The following is a 19,203-nucleotide window of genomic DNA, read 5'->3' as shown; positions in this document are numbered from 1 at the left end:
CTCCATCATCAGCTTGGGACAGCTGGATGAGAACGGTTCATGCGTGGTGGTTGAGGATGGAGTCATGAGGATTTGGGATCGCAGTCGCCGCCTTCTTGCCAAGGTATCCAGAAGCGCAAATCGACTCTACGTCCTTAACGTGCAGGTGGCACAACCCCTTTATCTCGCTGCTCGTCGGGATGACGAGGCGTGGCAGTGGCACGAGCGCTTTGGGCACCTTCACTTCGAGGCCCTGAAGCGGCTCAGTGTCATGGAGATGGTGTGAGGCCTACTGTGCCTCGACCATGTGGAGCAGCTCTGCGACGTCTGCGTGTTGACGAAACAGAGGCGACTCCCCTTTCCCTAGCGGGTGAGCTTTTGAGCCAAGGAGAGGTTTGAGCTTTTGCACGGGGACTTGTGTGGCCCGGTGACACCGGCCACACCGGGAGGACGACGCTACTTCCTGCTGCTCGTCGACAACCTCTCCCGCTACATGTGGGTGATGGTCCTCGGCAGCAAGGGAGAGGCTACGGACGCCATCAGGCGCTCGTAGGCTGCTGCGGAGGCGGAGTGCGGTCGCAAGCTGCGCGTGCTACGCACTGACAACGACGATGAATTCATGGCGGCTGAATTCACGTCGTACTGCGCTGATGAGGGCATTCAGCGCCACTACTCCGCGTCGTATAGCCCGCAGCAGAACGGCATCGTCGAGCGGCGCAACCAGACGGTTGTTGGGATGGCTCAGGCCCTTCTCAAGCAGAGGGGGATGCCGGCTATCTTCTGGGGAGAGGCGGTGGTGTCGGCCGTCTACATCCTCAACCGCTCGCCTACCAAGGCGCTCGATGGTAGGACGCTGTACAAGGCTTGGCATGGGCGCAAGCTAGCGGTCTCCCACTTGCGGGTATTTGGCTGCCTCACGTTTGCCAAAGAGCTTGGCCACATCAGTAAGCTCGACGATAGAAGCACTCCAGGAGTGTTCATCGGCTACGCGGAGGGCTCGAAGGCCTACCGCATCCTTGACCCGAAGACACAGCGTGTGCGCACGGCACGCGACGTTGTGTTCGACGAAGGGCGAGGATGGGCATAGGACAAGGCGATGGATGACGGCTCGGCTCCGACGTACGATGACTTCACTGTCGAGTACGTCCACTTTGAGGGAGCTGGGGGAGTAGGCAGCTCTTCTTCGATGAGCGTGTCTACCCCAGTCCCCGAGCCTCCATCGACCTCGGCGCCTGCTACTCCGACAACACCACACTCTCCAGTCAGGACCTCAGCTGCGATGAGTTCTTCGCTGGCTCCACCACAGCCGGCACCGCCACGCACTCCAGCACCGACAGGCACCTCTCTGGGCACATCTACTCCAACTCAGCTCATGTCGAGCACAGCCCGGTTAAGCTCGCTACTCCGCTCTCTCACGACGAGGAGCGCATCGACGCGTACCACGACGGTGAGCCGTTGCGGTACCGTATGATGGAGAACCTTCTTGGCGACTAGCCGGTGACGGGACTGGTGCCTCACGACTTGGAGGCGCAGTTGCACCTTGCGTGTGACGACGGTGAGCCTCAGTCGTTTGCAGAGGCCGAGAGACACGCGGCATGGCGCGCCGCGATGCAATTGGAGATGAATGCGGTTGAGAAGAACCGCACTTGGGAGCTTGCTGACCTTTCTCGTGGTCACCGTGCGATCACCCTTAAGTGGGTGTACAAGCTGAAGAGGGATGAAGCCGGCGCCATCGTCAAGCGCAAGGCTCGCTTGGTGGCACGAGGTTTCGTGCAGCAGGAGGGGGTCGACTTCGACGACGCCTTTGCTCCCGTGGCACGGATGGAGTCCATGCGACTCCTTGAGCTAGCTGTCTAGGAGGGCTGGCATGTTCATCACATGGACGTCAAGTCGGCGTTCCTTAACGGCGACTTGAAGGAGGAGGTCTACGTGCACCAGTCGCCGAGATTTGCAATCCCCGACCAGGAGGGCAAGGTGCTCCGCCTACGCAAGGCCCTCTATGGCTTGCGGCAGGCACCGAGGGCGTGGAATGCCAAGTTGGATTCCACGCTAAAGGGGATGGGCTTTGAGTAAAGCCCGCACGAGGCGACCATCTACCAACGGGGCAGTGGAGGAAATGCTTTGCTGGTGGGTGTCTACGTCGATGACTTGGTGATCACCGGCACCAAGGATGCGGAGGTGGTGGCATTCAAGGAAGAGATGAAGGCCACCTTTCAGACGAGTGACCTGGGGCCTCTCTCCTTCTACCTGGGAATCGAGGTGCACCAGGATGACTCCGGGATTATGCTTCGACAGACCTGTTTACCGAGCCTCTTGGGAGGATCAAGTTCCTTGAGCTCTGCTCTAGAACCGGGATGGTTCAAATTTTTCACAAGACGACGAACAAGACTTAAGGGGAGAATGATGGATAAGTCTCTGTGTTGGTTGGTCTTTGTGGGGCTGCAGCTAGAACAACAGCATCTTAGCATATAGGACAGCATCTAAGACAGCATCTAGGACAGCACCTTAGCATCTAGGACTAGAATCTTGGCATATGCTTGGCATCTTGGCATATGCTTAGCTGGCTAGCAGCCTATAAATATGTATCCCTAGCCCCTCAGGTTGGCATGGCATTTAGAAATAAACCAGAAAAATTATCCTAACTCCTAGTGTCATCCTCTCTCGATGAGAGTAAGAATTCTGCTACTACCAAGAGTAAGAATTCAGCGACTAACAGAAAGATGACCGTGTTCATGTACTGCATTGCATCTACTTACTTCGAAGCTGCACAGTAGAAATACAGGGGGGAATGGTGGCTGGTACCTACATGGAGATTGGATAAATTCAGGCTTCATGTAAAAACAATCCAGACCGATATTAATGCTACTATTATGTACTTGTGAAGTGAAGTCGAGGAGCTCACTCAAGCTACACATTGCCAAGGAAGAAAGATGAAACAACTGTTACCAAGGAAGCTGTTAGTTCATATGATGTATGAGTCAGCTGGTCAATCATGTCCTACATGTGTCGATTGTAAACCTAACTGATTTGTGTTTTAATTGGTGTGATCTGTACAGCGTGTCTCCCTGGTGGATCAAAATAAAGAATGCATTTTTGGCTCAGTGTTGTCTTCATTTGTTTGGACGATCTGAGATGTAGCTGAGCGTGGAGCTGTATAATACTGTTGTTTAGTGTTTCTTGATTTGCTGGGAACTACAGGTGGAAAGGAAGTTAAAATGTTTCACAATTGGCAAAAATGATACCCATATTTCTAAATCAACAGGATCAAACTTAATGAATTAAATTATCAAAGGTTTTGTACAATTTCATCCAACCTTCTGAACCTTATAATCAGATTTATTCCATTGACCATCGCCGTTGCATTTGACCAACCAAAGCCCAAATGACACTGTATTTTCTTCAAAGAAAGAATCACGTGTTACATCTAAAAACAAAAAATTGTCTATTGCGTTCAAATTGTATCTTCAGGTTTTTATCCATCCACTCAAATGAACATGATTTATATTTTTGTGAACCATCCACTCAGATTAAAACACCTTTGGAATACCTATCATTGCTTAAAATAATCATATTCACCCCATGTCGGCGCAGAAAATGACCAACACGTAAATACTGGTAGTTTTGTCGTACGTTGTGATCAGATGTGGCCTAGCACTCAATGACACAGGGTTTATACTGGTTCAGACAACGTGCACTACATCCAGTTTGAGTCGGTCGGTGACATTATTCCTGAGCCCAGGTGCTCGAAGTTTGCTGTGGGGTTACAAACGGAAGGAAGAAAAATGGAGGTACAAGAGGTCTGGTCGGACTCTAGTCTGAAGGGCCGAGAGTGACAGGAGTTCCGCTATGTGCTAAGTGTTCGAACGTTTGTTGTTCGTTGAGATCCTTGGTCGTTCGGATCGTGTGTGTTGTTCGAGTTGTCATGTCCTGATCATCCCTTTGTTGAGAGAGAGCGCATCCCCTTTTATAGATGAAGGGGATGGCCTTACAAGTGAAAGAGGGAGAGTGTACGTGTGCTAAGTCTTGTTGCTCATGTCGTCGGGTACAAGATGTTTGTGGGCGCCCATAACACTATTAATGTCAGATGCATGTGGGAGGTTGTGTCGTCTTCTTCTGGTATGGCAGACGTCAGTGCCTGCCATACTGTTGATGACCAGAGGCATGTAGGGGGTTTTACCATGTTCGTCTGGTATGGTAAATAGGGATGAAAACGGTTGGAAACGGTTGAAAAACTCCTCAACCGTTTTCTACTTTTATATTTGAATACAAAAACAAAAGCGAAAGCGATCAAGTCGGACACGAAAACAAACGCGAACTTACAAAATATCGAAAACAAACCAAATCGAGTGGAATTATGTCGAACACGGTCGGTATACGAAAAAATCAATACGGAATACTGATCCATAGGACCAAGTGCATAACAAATATATGATACTCGATAAAGATCAGATAAAGCCCACGCGTTGCTACGGGGATTTTGTAGTATTGTACATGTGATTACGGAGGAAGAAATATTCCTTTGTATATTCAAGACTTTTGCTCAAAATATTAATTAACGGCAAAAGCGAAAGCTTTTTTTGTGAAACGAGAAAAGAAGAAGCCAATATTTCTAACGAGCAGCCAAACTAGCAAAGGCAGGCCAAGAGCAGCGGAGCAACACGAGAGCCCACTGTAGGTCTGCAGCCCAACGAGCAATGGCCCACTGCATAGCGCCAACCCAATGAGCAGCGCAACAGCAAGAGAGCCAGCCAGCAAGCTGCGGCCAGGCACGCTTTAGTCCCACCTCGATTACACAACTGGGAGTGAGGGAGGCAATGATCTACGGTCTGTTCGCTTGTTCATAAACGATCGTAAATTTCTAGCCGAGAACAGTGTTTTTCTCTCACACAAAATCAGCCAGCAGTAAATAATCCACGATACGATACGGTCTCCCGAACAGGCTGCTATATAATGAGATGCACTCATAAATAATCCATTGTGTTCCATGCCTGACTGGGCTGCTCTGTGGCTAAACTGGAATTCCTAATTGGAAATCCTAGTGGGCCAAATTTGGTTAAACCACGCACCGAAGTGGACTAAATTCGGATTAAACCGAATTCGCATTCAGGATATTTTGAATTAAAAGTGAAAAAGTAGAAATTGGTCTGAAAAGTCTAAACTGAATTTGGTTTTCCATATTTTGAACTGAATTTGAATTTGTTCAAAAATACGAATTTGATCGGGTTAAATGTAGAAAATGATGTGGATTTGGTTTGGTTTAGAATATTTTTGTATCATTTTCATCTCTAATGGTAAATATCGACGTCCACAACACTAGTGATGCCCAGAGACATATGGGTGGGAGTGTTACCGTGTTTGTCTGGTATGGGCATGGTATGGGAGTTGATGGTGTCTAAAACACTGCTTTGGTTCTGACATGTCAGGAAAGTTGCAGGGTATCCTTTTGACATGCCCTGTTGGTGTTGTCTTGCAGGTGTACAGAGTACGGTCCTCGGTATTATGATTGACTTGAGTGCCCTATCTTACTTTCTCTGTTCGTTTCTTAGTCCTTACCGAGCGGGTGTCTCCGGTCGGTTGGTCCCAGTTGACTCCAACTGCGCCAGCCGATGAAGAGCTATAAGCAGAGGTTCGGTGCGTCCCCGGTCGGAGACGCGGGTCGGAATTCGAAAGTAGTGTTTGGCCAAGTCTTCCAGTCAAAGAGGCGGGCCAGAGTCGAAAGCGAGCGTTGTTCCTCCTTGGCCAGGCCTTCCGGTTGGAGAGGCGGGCCGGAGTCGAAAGCGAGTGTTGTTCCTCCTTAGCGAGGCCTTCTGATCGGAGATTAGATCGTTCTTCTGGCCTGTCGTTTAAGTGTTTTGGGCCAGCCCAGGAGTTGCTCGTCGTTCGCAATGTCGTCTGCTGGGCCAAGCCTTTGCTGGGAAGCCAGTCCATGAGGGACCTCGGGTTTATGAACCCGACAGGAGCCCCTGAGCCCCCGGGCAATTCGGGTAGAATCGTTTGGGGAATTTTTGTCTTGACGGCGGGTGCGCGCGAGCGCAGCCGCGGGTGTAGCCCTCAGGCGATTTGGGCAGAATTGTCTAAGAGTTTTTTCGTGTTCGCTAGCGGGGGAATTTTTTGTTTTGTCAGCGGGTGCGCGCGAGCGCACCCGCGGGTGTAACCCCCGAGCCCGTGGACAATTCGGGTAGAATCGCCTATGGGTTTTGTTAGCGGGTGTTTTGTCAGCGGGCGTTTTTAGGGATCAAGTGAGGTGGACTCGTGGATCTTGGCGTCGGGCCCAACCGAGGCAGTTTAGGGATCGGACGAGACGGAGTCACGAATCCTGACATTGGGCGCAGCCGAGGCAGTTTAGGGATCGGATGAGACGGACGGACTCACGGATCCTGGCGTCGGGCGCAGCCGAGGTAGCTTAGGGATCGGGCGAGACGGACAGACTCGCGGATCATGGCGTCGGGCGTAGCCGAGGCAGTTTAGGGATCGGGCGAGACATACTCATGGATCCTAGCATCGGGCGCAGCCGAGGCGGTTTAGGGATCGGTCGAAACGGATGGACTCCTGGATCCTGGCGTCGGGTGCAGCCGAGGCAGTCTTAGGGATCAGGCGAGACGGACGGACTCACGGATCCTGGCATCGGGTGCAGCTAAGGCAATTTTAGGGATTGGGCGAGACGGACGGACTCACGGATCCTAGCGTCGGGCGCAGTCGAGGCAGTTTAGGGATCGGGCGAGAAGGACTCGTGGATCCTGGTGTTGGGCGTAGCCGAGGCAGTTTAGGGATCGGTCGAGACGGACGAACTCACGGATCCTGGCGTCGAGTGCAGCCGACGTAGTTTTAGGGATCGGGCGAGACGGATGGAGTCGCAGATCCTGGCGTCGGGCGCAGCCGAGGCAGTTTTAGGATCAGGCAAGGCGGATGGACTCATGGATCCTAGCATCAGGCGCAGCCCAGGCAGTCTTAGGGATCGGACGAGGCGGACGGACTCACGGATCCTAGCATCGGGCGCAGTTGAGGCAGTTTAGGGATCGGGCGAGACGGACGGACTCGTGGATCCTAGCATCGGGCGCAATCGAGATAGTTTAGGGATCGAGCAAGACGGACGAACTCGTGGATCCTAGCGTCGGGCGCAGCCGAGGCAGTTTAGGGATCTAACGAGATGGACGGACTCGTGGATCCTGGCATCGGGCGCAGCCGAGGCGGTTTCGGGATCAGGCGAGACGGACAGACTCATGGATCCTAGTGTTGGGGTGTTTGGGTGTCCTGAGCCCTCGAGCCTCGTTGGGCTCGAAAGGGGTTGGTTGAGTTTCGTGCGTTACCCTATCCGTGGTTTTAACAACCGGAGGGGCTGACCTAACGTCGCTTGCCTCGATGGCTCGAGTGACGTGCTTGGTGAGCTCGCTAACGGGCATGTTCGAGTGAAATCCGGTTTTGTCGTTCGTGACGGGGTTGGCATAGCCCTCATGTGACATTCCACTGCTCCTTAACCTGCAACTCAATAGATGCCTGGGTCGTCCCGAAGACCGACCCGGGTGGCCCGCTGGCCTCCCCTCGATGGAGATTCTGTGGGTTTGGCTCGATGTTAGGATCGAATGAGAAGGTTGAGATGACCCTATGTGCTTCGGGGCAGACTGGGTGAGGGCCGCTCGGGGCTCATCTGCGTTTTTCCCCTAGCTCTGTTTGACGCAAGGCGGCCTCGAGCCCTTCGTGGGCCAGCCTTCGAACCCCAGTCAGTCGTTGCTCATCTTGAATGAGACAACTACCGCTTCGTTACGCAACATGGAGCGTTGTGATGCATTTAATTACACATGCGATGCCTCGAATGTATGTAACGAATGAATGCGTGTATAGATGAATAATGATTATATAAAGAAATAGTGGGGGTTGATAATGTTACCTTGATGACTCGAGTGACGGGGTTTGAGGAGCTCCAATCGGAAATGTCTGGCCGGGATCCACACTCGTCGTTCATGACAGAGTCGGCATGGCCCACATGCGGCGTCCCTCTGCTCCTTACCTGTCCCTCGGCGTTTGCCTGAGCCGTCCGATTGACTCAGTGAAAGTGCATCTAGCACTTTAGTGGGTTTTGAATGATTGAATGACAACATGATTAAAGGTCTAACCCATTTGCTAAGTGTGGACATATAATAGGTTATCTCACAGGTACTTAATGAAAGCAAAAATGATGTGTTGTTGTATAAACAATCTAGTTCAAGCAAAAGACAACAATGCAAATAGAATTCATGCAAATGCTTATTTATTGTGGGATTTTCATGTACTATGTGAAAGCAAGCCCGATAAAAACTAGTTGATGATACATGAGGTATTGCATATGGAATGATCTCATATTTGAAGCTTGCTAAATTGAAATTAAAAAGATGACAATACAAATGAATCGATAATTCAACACAAGATGTGACTTGATGGCTTGAGATGGTGAAGATAGCAAGGAAAAGCTTCGAGGTACTAAGCAAGGGTGAAGGGCAAGCGACGGTTTGGCAGCCGAAGAACCTAGCTAGGGTGAAGAAGAAAGAACTTGCATTTAGTTGAGGTACTAATCAAGCTATGATGGTCATATTGATATGGAGGATCAAATCTATATTGGACAAAGTATTGAAAGTGACTTGATGCATTTGGAGTTATTCATATTTAATGAATGGAATCAAGTCATGTGCTCAAGATGACTATGCTCAAGTGAAAAAGATCAAAGTTAACATGTTGGCACCCTCACTTGACGAAGATTGGAATACAGGTGAAATCTTGTCTTCTGCAATAGAAAAATAACGTTGGGCAGTCATCCATTTTCTAACTCACTTTTGATTCCTATAGTTCCGCTAACTGAACTTCTCTGAACCTTTTTTTGTTTGTCTTCAGAGTTCTACAAATCGGCTACATTTATCTTGATTTTACTCAAGCAGGCCCCAATTTTCTCAGAACTGTTGTTTTGTTTTTACATTGTCAAGTCAATATATTTTGAAATGTTCTAGATCTTTGACATATATGCATTAGTGTAATATATGAAGCCTTCACATGCTTGCATTTTTTTTTTGTCTATTTTGCCAGGTTCTGGTGTGAGAAATAAATGTTTTTAGATAAAAAAGGAATATTATTCTTATCTAGTACTGGCTAGATTCAGTGCCTTTGTTTCGAAGAATGCAAGTCGAAAGATGGCCATGTTCATGTACTGCATTGCATCTACTTACTTCGAAGCTGCACAGTAGAAATACAGGGGGGAAATGGTGGCTGGTACCTACATGGAGATTGGATAAATTCAGGCTTCATGTAAAAACAATCCAGACCGATATTGATGCTACTATTCTGTACTTGTGAAGTGAAGTCGAGCAGCTCACTCAAGCTACACATTGCCAAGGAAGAAAGATGAAACAACTGTTACCATGGAAGCTGTTAGTTCATATGATGTATGAGTCAGCTGGTCAATCATGTCCTACATGTGTCGATTGTAAACCTAACTGATTTGTGTTTTAATTGGTGTGATCTGTACAGCGTGTCCCCCTGGTGGATCAAAATAAGACTGTCTCCAATAACACAACCCAAATGCAAAATATGTCATCTACATTGTCTTTAGGTACCCAAAACACGGTCCAACCGATGACCCAAACACCGTAGCCATTTTACGTTGAACGACGAACGAAACGCAAATAAGCGTCTCGCTCTCGAGACGACGCAAATCTCTCTCCCTCTCTCCTGCCTCCGCTCCTCCCTCCCATCTCTCTCCCTCTCCCGGCAGGGACTGAGGCGGCTCGCCTCCCGGCAGCAGCAGCAGCCGGTGCAGCACCACCGGCGGCCCCTCCCCTCTCTCCTGCCTCCGCTCCTCCCTCCCATCTCTCTCCCTCTCTCTTCCTTCCCTCAAATTCTCTCCCTTCCCTCCCGAAGCGGCGACGGGCGCGACGCGGCGGCGCCTGCGCCTGCTACGGCCGGCCCCCGGTGGCCCCCTCCCTTCCTCCCACCCCCCGTGCGGGCGGACCCCCGGCGGCCGCGGCTGCCCCCCTCCGCGCGACCTCCTGCGGCCGGCCGGCGTGGCTCCGCTCTCCCTCCCCGTCCATGCTGTTCGCGCGAAAGGGGCCGCGGGCCTCGCCGGATCTGGCGCCGGAGCTCGCAGCTCGGTGGCCGGCCGCGGGGAAGACGAAGACGCCGGAGCTCCGCGCCTCGCTGTTGGAGAAGAAAGGTTTTGGGTACGTGACCCTTTCCCTGTACGTGAATCAAATCCTGGAATAAGTCTCGTGTTTGCGTTCCTACCGTTGGAGACAGTCAAAGAATGCATTTTTGGCTCAGTGTTGTCTTCATTTGTTTGGACGATCTGAGATGTAGCGGAGCGTGGAGCTGTATAATACTGTTGTTTAGTGTTTCTTGATTTGCTGGGAACTACAGGTGGAAAGGAAGTTAAAATGTTGTTTCACAATTGGCAAAAATGATACCCATATTTCTAAATCAACAGGATCAAACTTAATGAATTAAATTATCAAAGGTTTTGTACAATTTCATCCAACCTTCTGAACCTTATAATCAGATTTATTCCATTGACCATCGCCGTTGCATTTGACCAGCCAAAGCCCAAATGACACTGTATTTTCTTCAAAGAAAGAATCACGTGTTACATCTAAAAACAAAAAATTGTCTATTGCGCTCAAATTGTATCTTCAGGTTTTTATCCATCCACTCAAATGAACATGATTTATATTTTTGTGAACCATCCACTCAGGTTAAAACACCTTTGGAATACCTATCATTGCTTAAAATAAACATATTCACCACAATTGCAAAATCACCTCCATTAACACTGTGCAACATTCACACTAATCAATCATATGAACATGTTACGTAAAAAGCAGCACCACAATATATTTCAATTACAAACTTCCAGTACATCCTTGCCAATGAGCAATGTACGATCAGACTAATATGTCTTGAATGTGGTACATTTGGTCTACCAATAATACTAAAATTTTCCAACTTCATACAATAATACTTTTTACATAGCAGCACCCAAAATACCTTGGTCCAGCCAGAAAAAAGGCTGCAAGAAGAATTTCATATTATTAGTAGGACAAAATGTCATGAGTACTTAATAATGAACGGAATGGTTACCAAATAATGACATGTACCTAGCTCATTCCTTGTTTTCTTTCTCAGGGCAAGTTCTAGAATCATTTAATACGACCTTCTTGCAAGAGCCACACCTTCGTGGTTGTCCGGCCTGGTGCAAGAGGTAGATTCTTACCGCCTGTGACCGGAAGGTCCCAGGTTTGAGTCGCGGTCTCTTCGCATTGCACAGGCGAGGGTAAGGCTTGCCACTAACACCCTTCCACAAACCCCGCACAGAGCGGGAGCTCTCTGCACTGGGTACGCCCTTTTTCTGCTTATTCTAACAATAGCACTGCAAAAATGCTTTAGTGAAAAGAATGTTGTCCTTGAATTTAGGCACTACGTGAGAACTTAAAAATCATTGCAACAACACAACGGAAGGAAAACCAAAGTGTTTGGCTCAAATTTACAATATTTTCCCACATATGCCGTCAAAAAAATATTTTTCCACATAGCCTAGCTCTATCTGTTTTGTTTCCTCAGTTACATTGAATTTCAGAAATGATTCAATATATGCATCCATAAAATTCAGTCTGGTAGTCATTGAAATATGAAACTGAACAAAGATCCTGGAGAAAATTTAGTAAATGACTAAAGGACTTTATGCTGACAGCAGCACTGCAGAAATGCTTTAGTGAAAGAATGCTATCCTTCAATTTTGAGGCACAATGTGAGAACTTAAAAATCATTGCAAGAATGGATCCATACCTAAGATTATGTAGCAATATAGAAGCGAGTCCTGGATAAAATTAGGGCGCTACTCAAGCAGAACACATTAGCGACGACGCCAATCTCGAATGGTCCAGCACTGGAGCCGCCACCACTGGCCCACCACCACCTAAGTCATCGTCAATGCCTCCGCGCCGCCGCTCGCACTGAATCTTCAACAAGAGCAGATCTTGTGTGTGGATGCTAGAGGAGACTCAGGGGACGGGGATGGATTTGAACGAGGACAAAAACTAGTGAAGAGATATCACATTGGCTTAACCCTAGCTCGAGGTGATCTGAAATTTGGGGGCAGCATGATGGAGGACTGCAGTTGATGGTGCTTGAGGACTGAATCTGGGTCTCGGAGGCATGGTGAAGGACCGGAGCTGCTGGAGGCGGTCTCGAGATGGGGTATCCTAGATAGGCAGTACGGTGGACCTGGGCCAAGGCATGGTGGAGGACTGGAGGTCTGGAGCTGCGGGAGGCGGTTTAGAGATGGGAGATGGGAGATGGGAGATGGAAGGACTGTTGTAGAAATGTTCCTTCGAACAGGGTGTTCCATGTCAAATGCTCTATGTGCAGGCAGGGGGTTACGCAGGGCCGTTTGTTTCCACTTCTGGTAGGCAGGCTTGGATTATAATCTAAGCGAAGATTTTCTCGCTTTTCGTTTCTCATAGTTCAAATTTCTAAAGCGGCTTATCACATAAGCGAGAATCGGTGGAAATAAGCAAAGCGTTTGGCAGGATTCTCGCTTATTTCCACCGACAAGCCGCTTATAAGCGGAAACAAACAGGCCCATAGTAGGAGTAGGAGCGATTCATGTGGACGCACATTTCGGATCGAACGATGCACAGCTGAGTTTGCAAGGTTGCACTGAGAACCCAGTTTGCACTCGGTATTTTGCCAATAAACCGGGGATTTCCCAGGGTGGCTCCCTGTTGACGCGTTGGGCTGGTTCGTCGGCTGGCCAATTGGTCGTTGATGCGCATGCATGTATTCGTTTTAATTGACATGTGTTGGAGCGAAATCGAACTAAATTCTATTTTATTTTACTTCAACACATGTAGATTGAGCTAGATATATATGCATTCAAACATGGCCTTAGAGTTTTGGGTTGAGGTGTTTGGAATTGCTCCACAAACTCTGCTCCATAAACTCCACTGTGGAGCAACTCCACACAAAACTAGAGTTTGTGGAGCACCAATTTAGATGCTCTCACAACTCCATCTTTTTTTGAACAGAGTGCGTGGAGCTGAAACCGTTTGGCTAAAAATGTGGAGCGGAGCAGTCCCAAACACCCCATAATTTTGATGGACTGGTTGGAGAATTGGGTTGGAGTTTAAGGATGAAGTCTCAGTGGGTTGTGCAGTTCAGTGGTAGCATGCTGCTGTAGGCCGAGGCGACGATGACCGGTAGGCCGGCGGCAGGGCATCACGCGTTACACTACCAGAGACAGGCTCTTTGCCGAGTGCTAAGTGGATTGCCGAGTGTTTTTTTCGAGCACTCGGCAAAGAGCTCTTTGTCGAGTGTTTTTTTTTTGACACTCGGCAAAGAAGCTCTTTGCCGAGTGTTTTTTTTACACTCGGCAAAGAAGCTTTTTTGCCGAGTGTTTTTTTTGACACTAGGCAAATAAAATTTTAAAGCACATTCTGAAGTAGTAAATTAATTTAAATGAAAAAGTTTTCAACTATAAAGTTGTATAACTCATCAAGATGTACAATGTTTGTTTTGGTCTTTTCTTCATATGATAAAGTGAAAGTAAACTTATTCACAAATCTAACATATCTCTCTTGTAGTTTATGAAACTACAAGAGAGATATATAAGATTTGTGAACAATGTTAGAACGACCTTGTCGGATGAATAGATGATCAAACAACCAAAATAAACTTTGTAGATCTCGAAAAGTTATGAAACTTTGTAATTGGCAATTTTTTAATTTGAAATCATCTTGTCATGTAAAACTGTGTTTGAATTTCAAAATTTTAAAATTCGAACTTTTCAAACGACCTCGGATGGAAAAGCAACCAAAATAAACTCTGTAGATCTCGAAAAGTTATGAAACATTGTAGTTGGCAACTTTTTTATTTGAAATCATCTTGTCATGCAAAACTGCGTTTGAATTTCAAAATTTTGAAATTCAAATTTTATAAACGACCTCGGATGGAAAAACTTCCTAAACTAAAAGTATAGATCTCGAAAAGTTATGAAACTTTGTAGTTTACAACTTTTTTATTTGAATTTGTTTAGGGCCTCAAACAAGAAATTTACACTCGATTTAGTATAATATGTGGGGAACCAAAACGGAATCTAGACATAAGTGGCAGTGTGGTGCAGTGGTTAGAGGAGGGGACGCGTGAGGGAGAGGTCGCCGGCCTCGTAGCCGTGAATTTTACGCGAAAAATGCCGGAGATGGACGGGCACTGGCCGGTGGGGGCCTCCACCGATTAAAAAAAATTCCCATTTTTTTCGGTTCCAACTTTGCCGAGTATCGGGCACTCGGCAAAGGCTTTGCCCCTTTGCCGAGTGTCCGATAAAAGACACTCGACAAAGACGCCTTTGTTGACCCATTTTTTACCGAGTGGCCTTTGCCGAGTGCAAATTGGGAGCACTCGGCAAAGCCACTGAGTCCGGTAGTGTTATGGCCTATTTGGAACACAGGAATTTCACAGGAATTAGTTCAATTTCACAAGAAAAAGGTAGAAAGAGAGAAAAATTCTCGCGTTCCAAATAGGCTCTTAATCAGGGCAGGGGCCTTGCAAAGCTTCAAGTCGACTACTTGACTCACACAAGTACACAATGATCACGCGATGCCTCTGTCCGCCTCGATCGTGAAGTAGCAAACCCATAGGACCGTAGGCCTCTATTGACTACTTGACATCTCGGTGAGCAACGATTAGTGAACCCCGACACCTCGACGAATGGAATCGATGAGATGACGACAATTCACGTTTGTGCTCGCCAAATCAGGTTGGCAGATCTATTAGAATTAAGAATGGGTAGAAGACTAGATTTTGGTATGACCCTTGGCTGTATGATAAACCAATCTTCAGTGTCCCATTCTATCCATTCTCTGTGAGCAGAAAGAAGCCAGTGTTGCTGGTGTGAAAAGTGGTAGAATAAATATCATTTTTAAAAGACGGCTTCCTTCATACCTGCAAATTTGTTGGAATATGATTCTAAATGATGTTCATAACTTTGAACTTTAGAGTGACGATGATGTCATTTTGTGGAAATTTGAGAAAAACCGAAAGTTTTCTGTGAAATCCTTCTATAATGCCTTTACTAGAAATGATGCTGGACCACCTCATAAGATAATTTGGAAAGGCGAAGCTTCGCAGAAGGTTAAAATTTTCATGTGGCTTATGACCAATAATGCTGTGCTGACCAAAGATAACCTCATCAAAAGGAAATGGTTCGGTAGCCCACTATGTCATTCTGTGATCAAAATGAATCTGTTGAACATCTTTTCTTTACATGCTCTATTGCAAAAGTGATCTGGGCTGTAATTGCTAAAGCAGTTGGAGCAAATAACATACCTACATCTTTATCCCAATGCTGGAGTTGGTGTGAATGTTGGCTCCCTGCTGGAAAGAAATTTCATTTCTGGGGTCTTTGCTATTTGTTGGGCTATCTAGAAAGGTCGAAACAGAGCATATTTTGATGGAAAGATGATTAAAAATCCTATTGAAATCCTCTATCACGCAGGGGCGCTAATGCGTTTTGGGCAGGTTTGTATGCTGAGGTGGATCGAGAGCTGCTTATCAACGGGGTCAACACCATGCTGCAGGTGGCAGCAAAGCTCCTCATGCCTAATGATCCAACTAAGGGACAAAAGCGCCTGAAGCTAAGAGATGATGAAGACAGGAACATGTGAGGGAAGAACTAAGACGCGGGTCACAAAGACTGTTGCTACCTTCGTCTGTCTTTTGAATGATGGCTAACCATGTGTTTGGTTTGGTGTGAAAAACCTAGGTGGTTGTTTGTCTGTTATGTCTGGCTATACTCTATCTTGGTTCTTTAACTTCGTCCCGCTGTCTGTCTCTGAGAGTTTTAGTTCAGCTAGATGGTATTGAGTCTGAGTCCATCTGTTCCTTCCTTCTAAAAACAAACTCTTGTATTTTCATTCTATCTTGAAATGGAAATGGAGGATTGCCTTCCCGTGGAAAATCGGGTTGAGCTCTCCTCGCTAGGCATGTTGGGAAGGCCATATTAGTAATGGGACATAGGGTGTTGCATACTTGGGATCAGGTCCCCTCCCTAAGCTAGGCCCCTCGTCGTCGCACTTGTCGCACTCCTCCTAGCCCCTAGGCTGGGCTCACCGAAGCCGGACCTGCAGACACCGTTGGTCCGCTCTGCCCGATCCTGCCTTGCACGCAGTCACCTGCCCTAGTAACCGGAGCCGGAGCCACCACCTACCGACTCAAGCTCTCTGCCAGGGATCTGATTCGTGGTCATGGAGCCACCACTTATCGACTCGAGCTCTCTACTAGAATCTAACTAGTGGTCCATGAACATTGATGACCTAAAAAGCTGACATGCCCCTTGTCGTCGTCGTCGATGAGCTCCAACCTGCCAAGGAGCATCTAACAGCCATCTCGTAGCCTAGGGAGAAAGGGGGCGACAACTGGGAAAGAATGGAAGGAGCGGGAAGGAAGCTCCGGAGCTGAAGCAAAAGAAAATGAACAAACGAAAATGCTATGTAGGACATCCGCCCCGTCCAGGGGCCTCTTCCTGGCCAGCGACTAGCCCAATAGACTTCTCACGTATATCCCTTCTGTTGCTCCTACCATTTGCCCCGTCGGCTCCTACTCCCATTCCGCCGCTCGCCCCGCTGCTCCTGCTCCGCGCGCCTGCCCCGCCCGACAATGTCGACAGGCGTCGCCAGCGCAAGGAGAAGCGTCGGGCCCTGGCGCGGAAGCCTTCCAGCCTCGTCTCTTGCTATGGCTGAGGCGCCTTGATGCTGACGGTGGAGGAGGCCGCATCGGGATACGATGCATGTTGCAGGTGTACATTTTAAATGTTTCATATGTTTTAGAGATATGTTGCAAGTGTTTCATACGGATGTTACAAACATAGATCGTAATGTTGCTTATGTTGCAATGGTTGTATACGTATGTTGCAAGCATCTGTCTCCAATGTTTCATCTATTTTTTTCAGACGTATGTTGCGAGTGTGTTTATCTGGATGTTGATATATGTTTCACACATATGTTGTAAGTGTTCTATCTGGATATTGCGTATGTTTGCAATGGTTTTCAAGTATTTTTGCAAGTATTTCATCTGTCTTTAGACGTATGTTGCAAGTGTTGCATCTGGATGTTTCAAAAGTAGATCGGGTGTTGCACACGGGATGCGCCTGGGAAGCAGGAGGGGGCGTGAGCGGCCCTCGTGTGGGCGCACGAAAAGCAGGCGTAGGCGTACTAGCACGGGCGTGGAGTGTAGGCGCGCACAGGGGAAAACGAAAGCCACGGTACCGTCCGAAGGATCGGTATCCAATCAGACGCCCAGGCGCCAACAGCTTAGACAAACGGAATGATACAAAGGTCATGTAATCCATGGTAGTGGTGGGTAATTTCTCTCCAAGTCTAATGTTGAAAGTTTGAGATTCAACATACTTCCTTCATCCCAAAATAAATGCACATATCACATTTTAAGGAGTCAAACTTTTAAAAGTTTGACTAAAAATAATATCAGCATTTTTATCTTCAAATAATTTTGTTATGGAAGTATACTCTATGCTCAATCTAGTGATACTTATTGCATATCATAAATATTAATATATTTTTATACAAATTTGGTTAAACTTAAAATTTTTTGACTTATGGGGAACGAGTTATGCATTTATTTTAGAACCGAATACAATAACTCGTTCGACGGTGACTTCGTGAGACACTAGAACACTGGGCTCGGTTCAAGGCCTGACAGTGACTTCGTGAGACACTAGAACACTGGGCTCGGTTCAAGGCCTGACAGGAACATAACAAGATCACCAAATGATTCCGATCAGTTATAAAGCCATGACTGCATTGGAAGACTTGAGCTTCGTGTCGAATCATCTCTCAGGCACAAAGCGGCTCTGAACTAGCTGCTTGCGGGTCCGCAACCTGACTAGCTAGGGCAAACATTCGATCAATTTAGCTATAGTAGCGTGATTGGTTGAGTGGCTCGACAATAGTCTGGCAGGGCTAAAACCATTCCCACGGTGGCCAATATGTGCGCATGCGGTTGCGGACATTTTTATTCGGTTGCTTGTTTTTCTCTAGCCAGATTGCATCCAACTACTGATTTAGGGATAATAAGCGTCCAAGTTGCACTGTGCCAGTCAAGCCCGTGAGAGAGATTTCAATCTCATTTCAGCGAAACCAACCTAATGGGAGGAGAATCTTGCATGAGGTAGACGTGGCATACAAATACAAAATAGCCCTTCCTTACATTACACCTTGTTCGCTTAATCATTTCAAACATTGTATCATGACTGATAAGTATGGCTGATACGATCAAGCGAACAGGCTAATCCGTATAAACCCATCTAAAACACGCTATTAGTACTTTTTCACTGATGTTCATAAGTAGGTTGTATTTAGGGTAGGGGGCATTATGGAAGTTTGGCAGTGCTCCTCAAGTGCTCCTCTAGACAAGAGCATTTAAAGATGAGCCACTTTTGGCGCCTCTGATTTATGACCACAAAACTAGCAGCTTTGATTTATGACCTCAAACAGCTCTAGATCATCTACTGATTACTCATTCTAAAGTGTTTGGTACAGCTTTTCCGCAAAAGGTGCTCCACCAAAGCCGTGCCAAACGTAACCTATGTCAAATAGTCAAATACAGTATATGCACATAATCATGATAATATACCACAATAGCCCCATAAGTCAGAAGTCAAAACAAAGAATTTCACCCTTTAAGATAAAGAAAAAAGAAAAAGAATTTTCATCTTGCTCCTGCAACTGAGCAAACAAATCATGGACAATAATTATGATTAGCTATTCAGTTGATGGTTTCTACGGCTAATAAGCCGGCTGATGTTGTTTTGTTGCGAGAGAAAAACACTATACCATGACTGATAAGCCGAGCTGATAAGTTTAAGCAAACATGGCGAATATCTACGACCATTCGGGGGAGAGAACAGGCAGTACCGCAGTAGGCAGTAGCATCAATCTAAGAGCAGGAGATAACTGCCACAAAACATTCATAACTACTAGTAAACTCTGCTCCAACCATAACATGAAGTGGAAATATGAATAATATACTGCAAAACCTGACCTGCATAGATCACAAGTCTACAACCTCGATTATTCATGCCTCAAAATCTGAATTTAAGCTATTTGGTAGAATCTGACCTACCAACGCAACACTACAATTTTGTGAATACTCAGCAGTCAGCATTAGATTTGTTACATACACTCTGTGAATTATTATAAT

General features: G+C 47.1%; 1 long non-coding RNA gene across 1 annotated transcript; it reads right to left on the bottom strand.

Annotated features, from left to right (window-relative positions):
* Positions 1-10,800: 10,800 nt before the first annotated feature.
* Positions 10,801-12,298, bottom strand: LOC136538971 (uncharacterized). The gene is made up of 3 exons (XR_010779513.1): positions 11,779-12,298; positions 11,091-11,362; positions 10,801-11,002 (listed from the first exon to the last, which is right to left on the bottom strand). It is a non-coding gene; the product is annotated as an uncharacterized lncRNA (long non-coding RNA).
* Between the last annotated feature and the right edge of the window lie 6,905 nt (positions 12,299-19,203).

This window comes from Miscanthus floridulus, chromosome 2, assembly GCF_019320115.1.
Source record: "Miscanthus floridulus cultivar M001 chromosome 2, ASM1932011v1, whole genome shotgun sequence".
Taxonomy (NCBI): Eukaryota; Viridiplantae; Streptophyta; class Magnoliopsida; order Poales; family Poaceae; genus Miscanthus; species Miscanthus floridulus.
The sequence above is the reverse complement of the archived record's forward strand: the minus strand, read 5'-3'. Positions and strand labels throughout refer to the sequence as shown.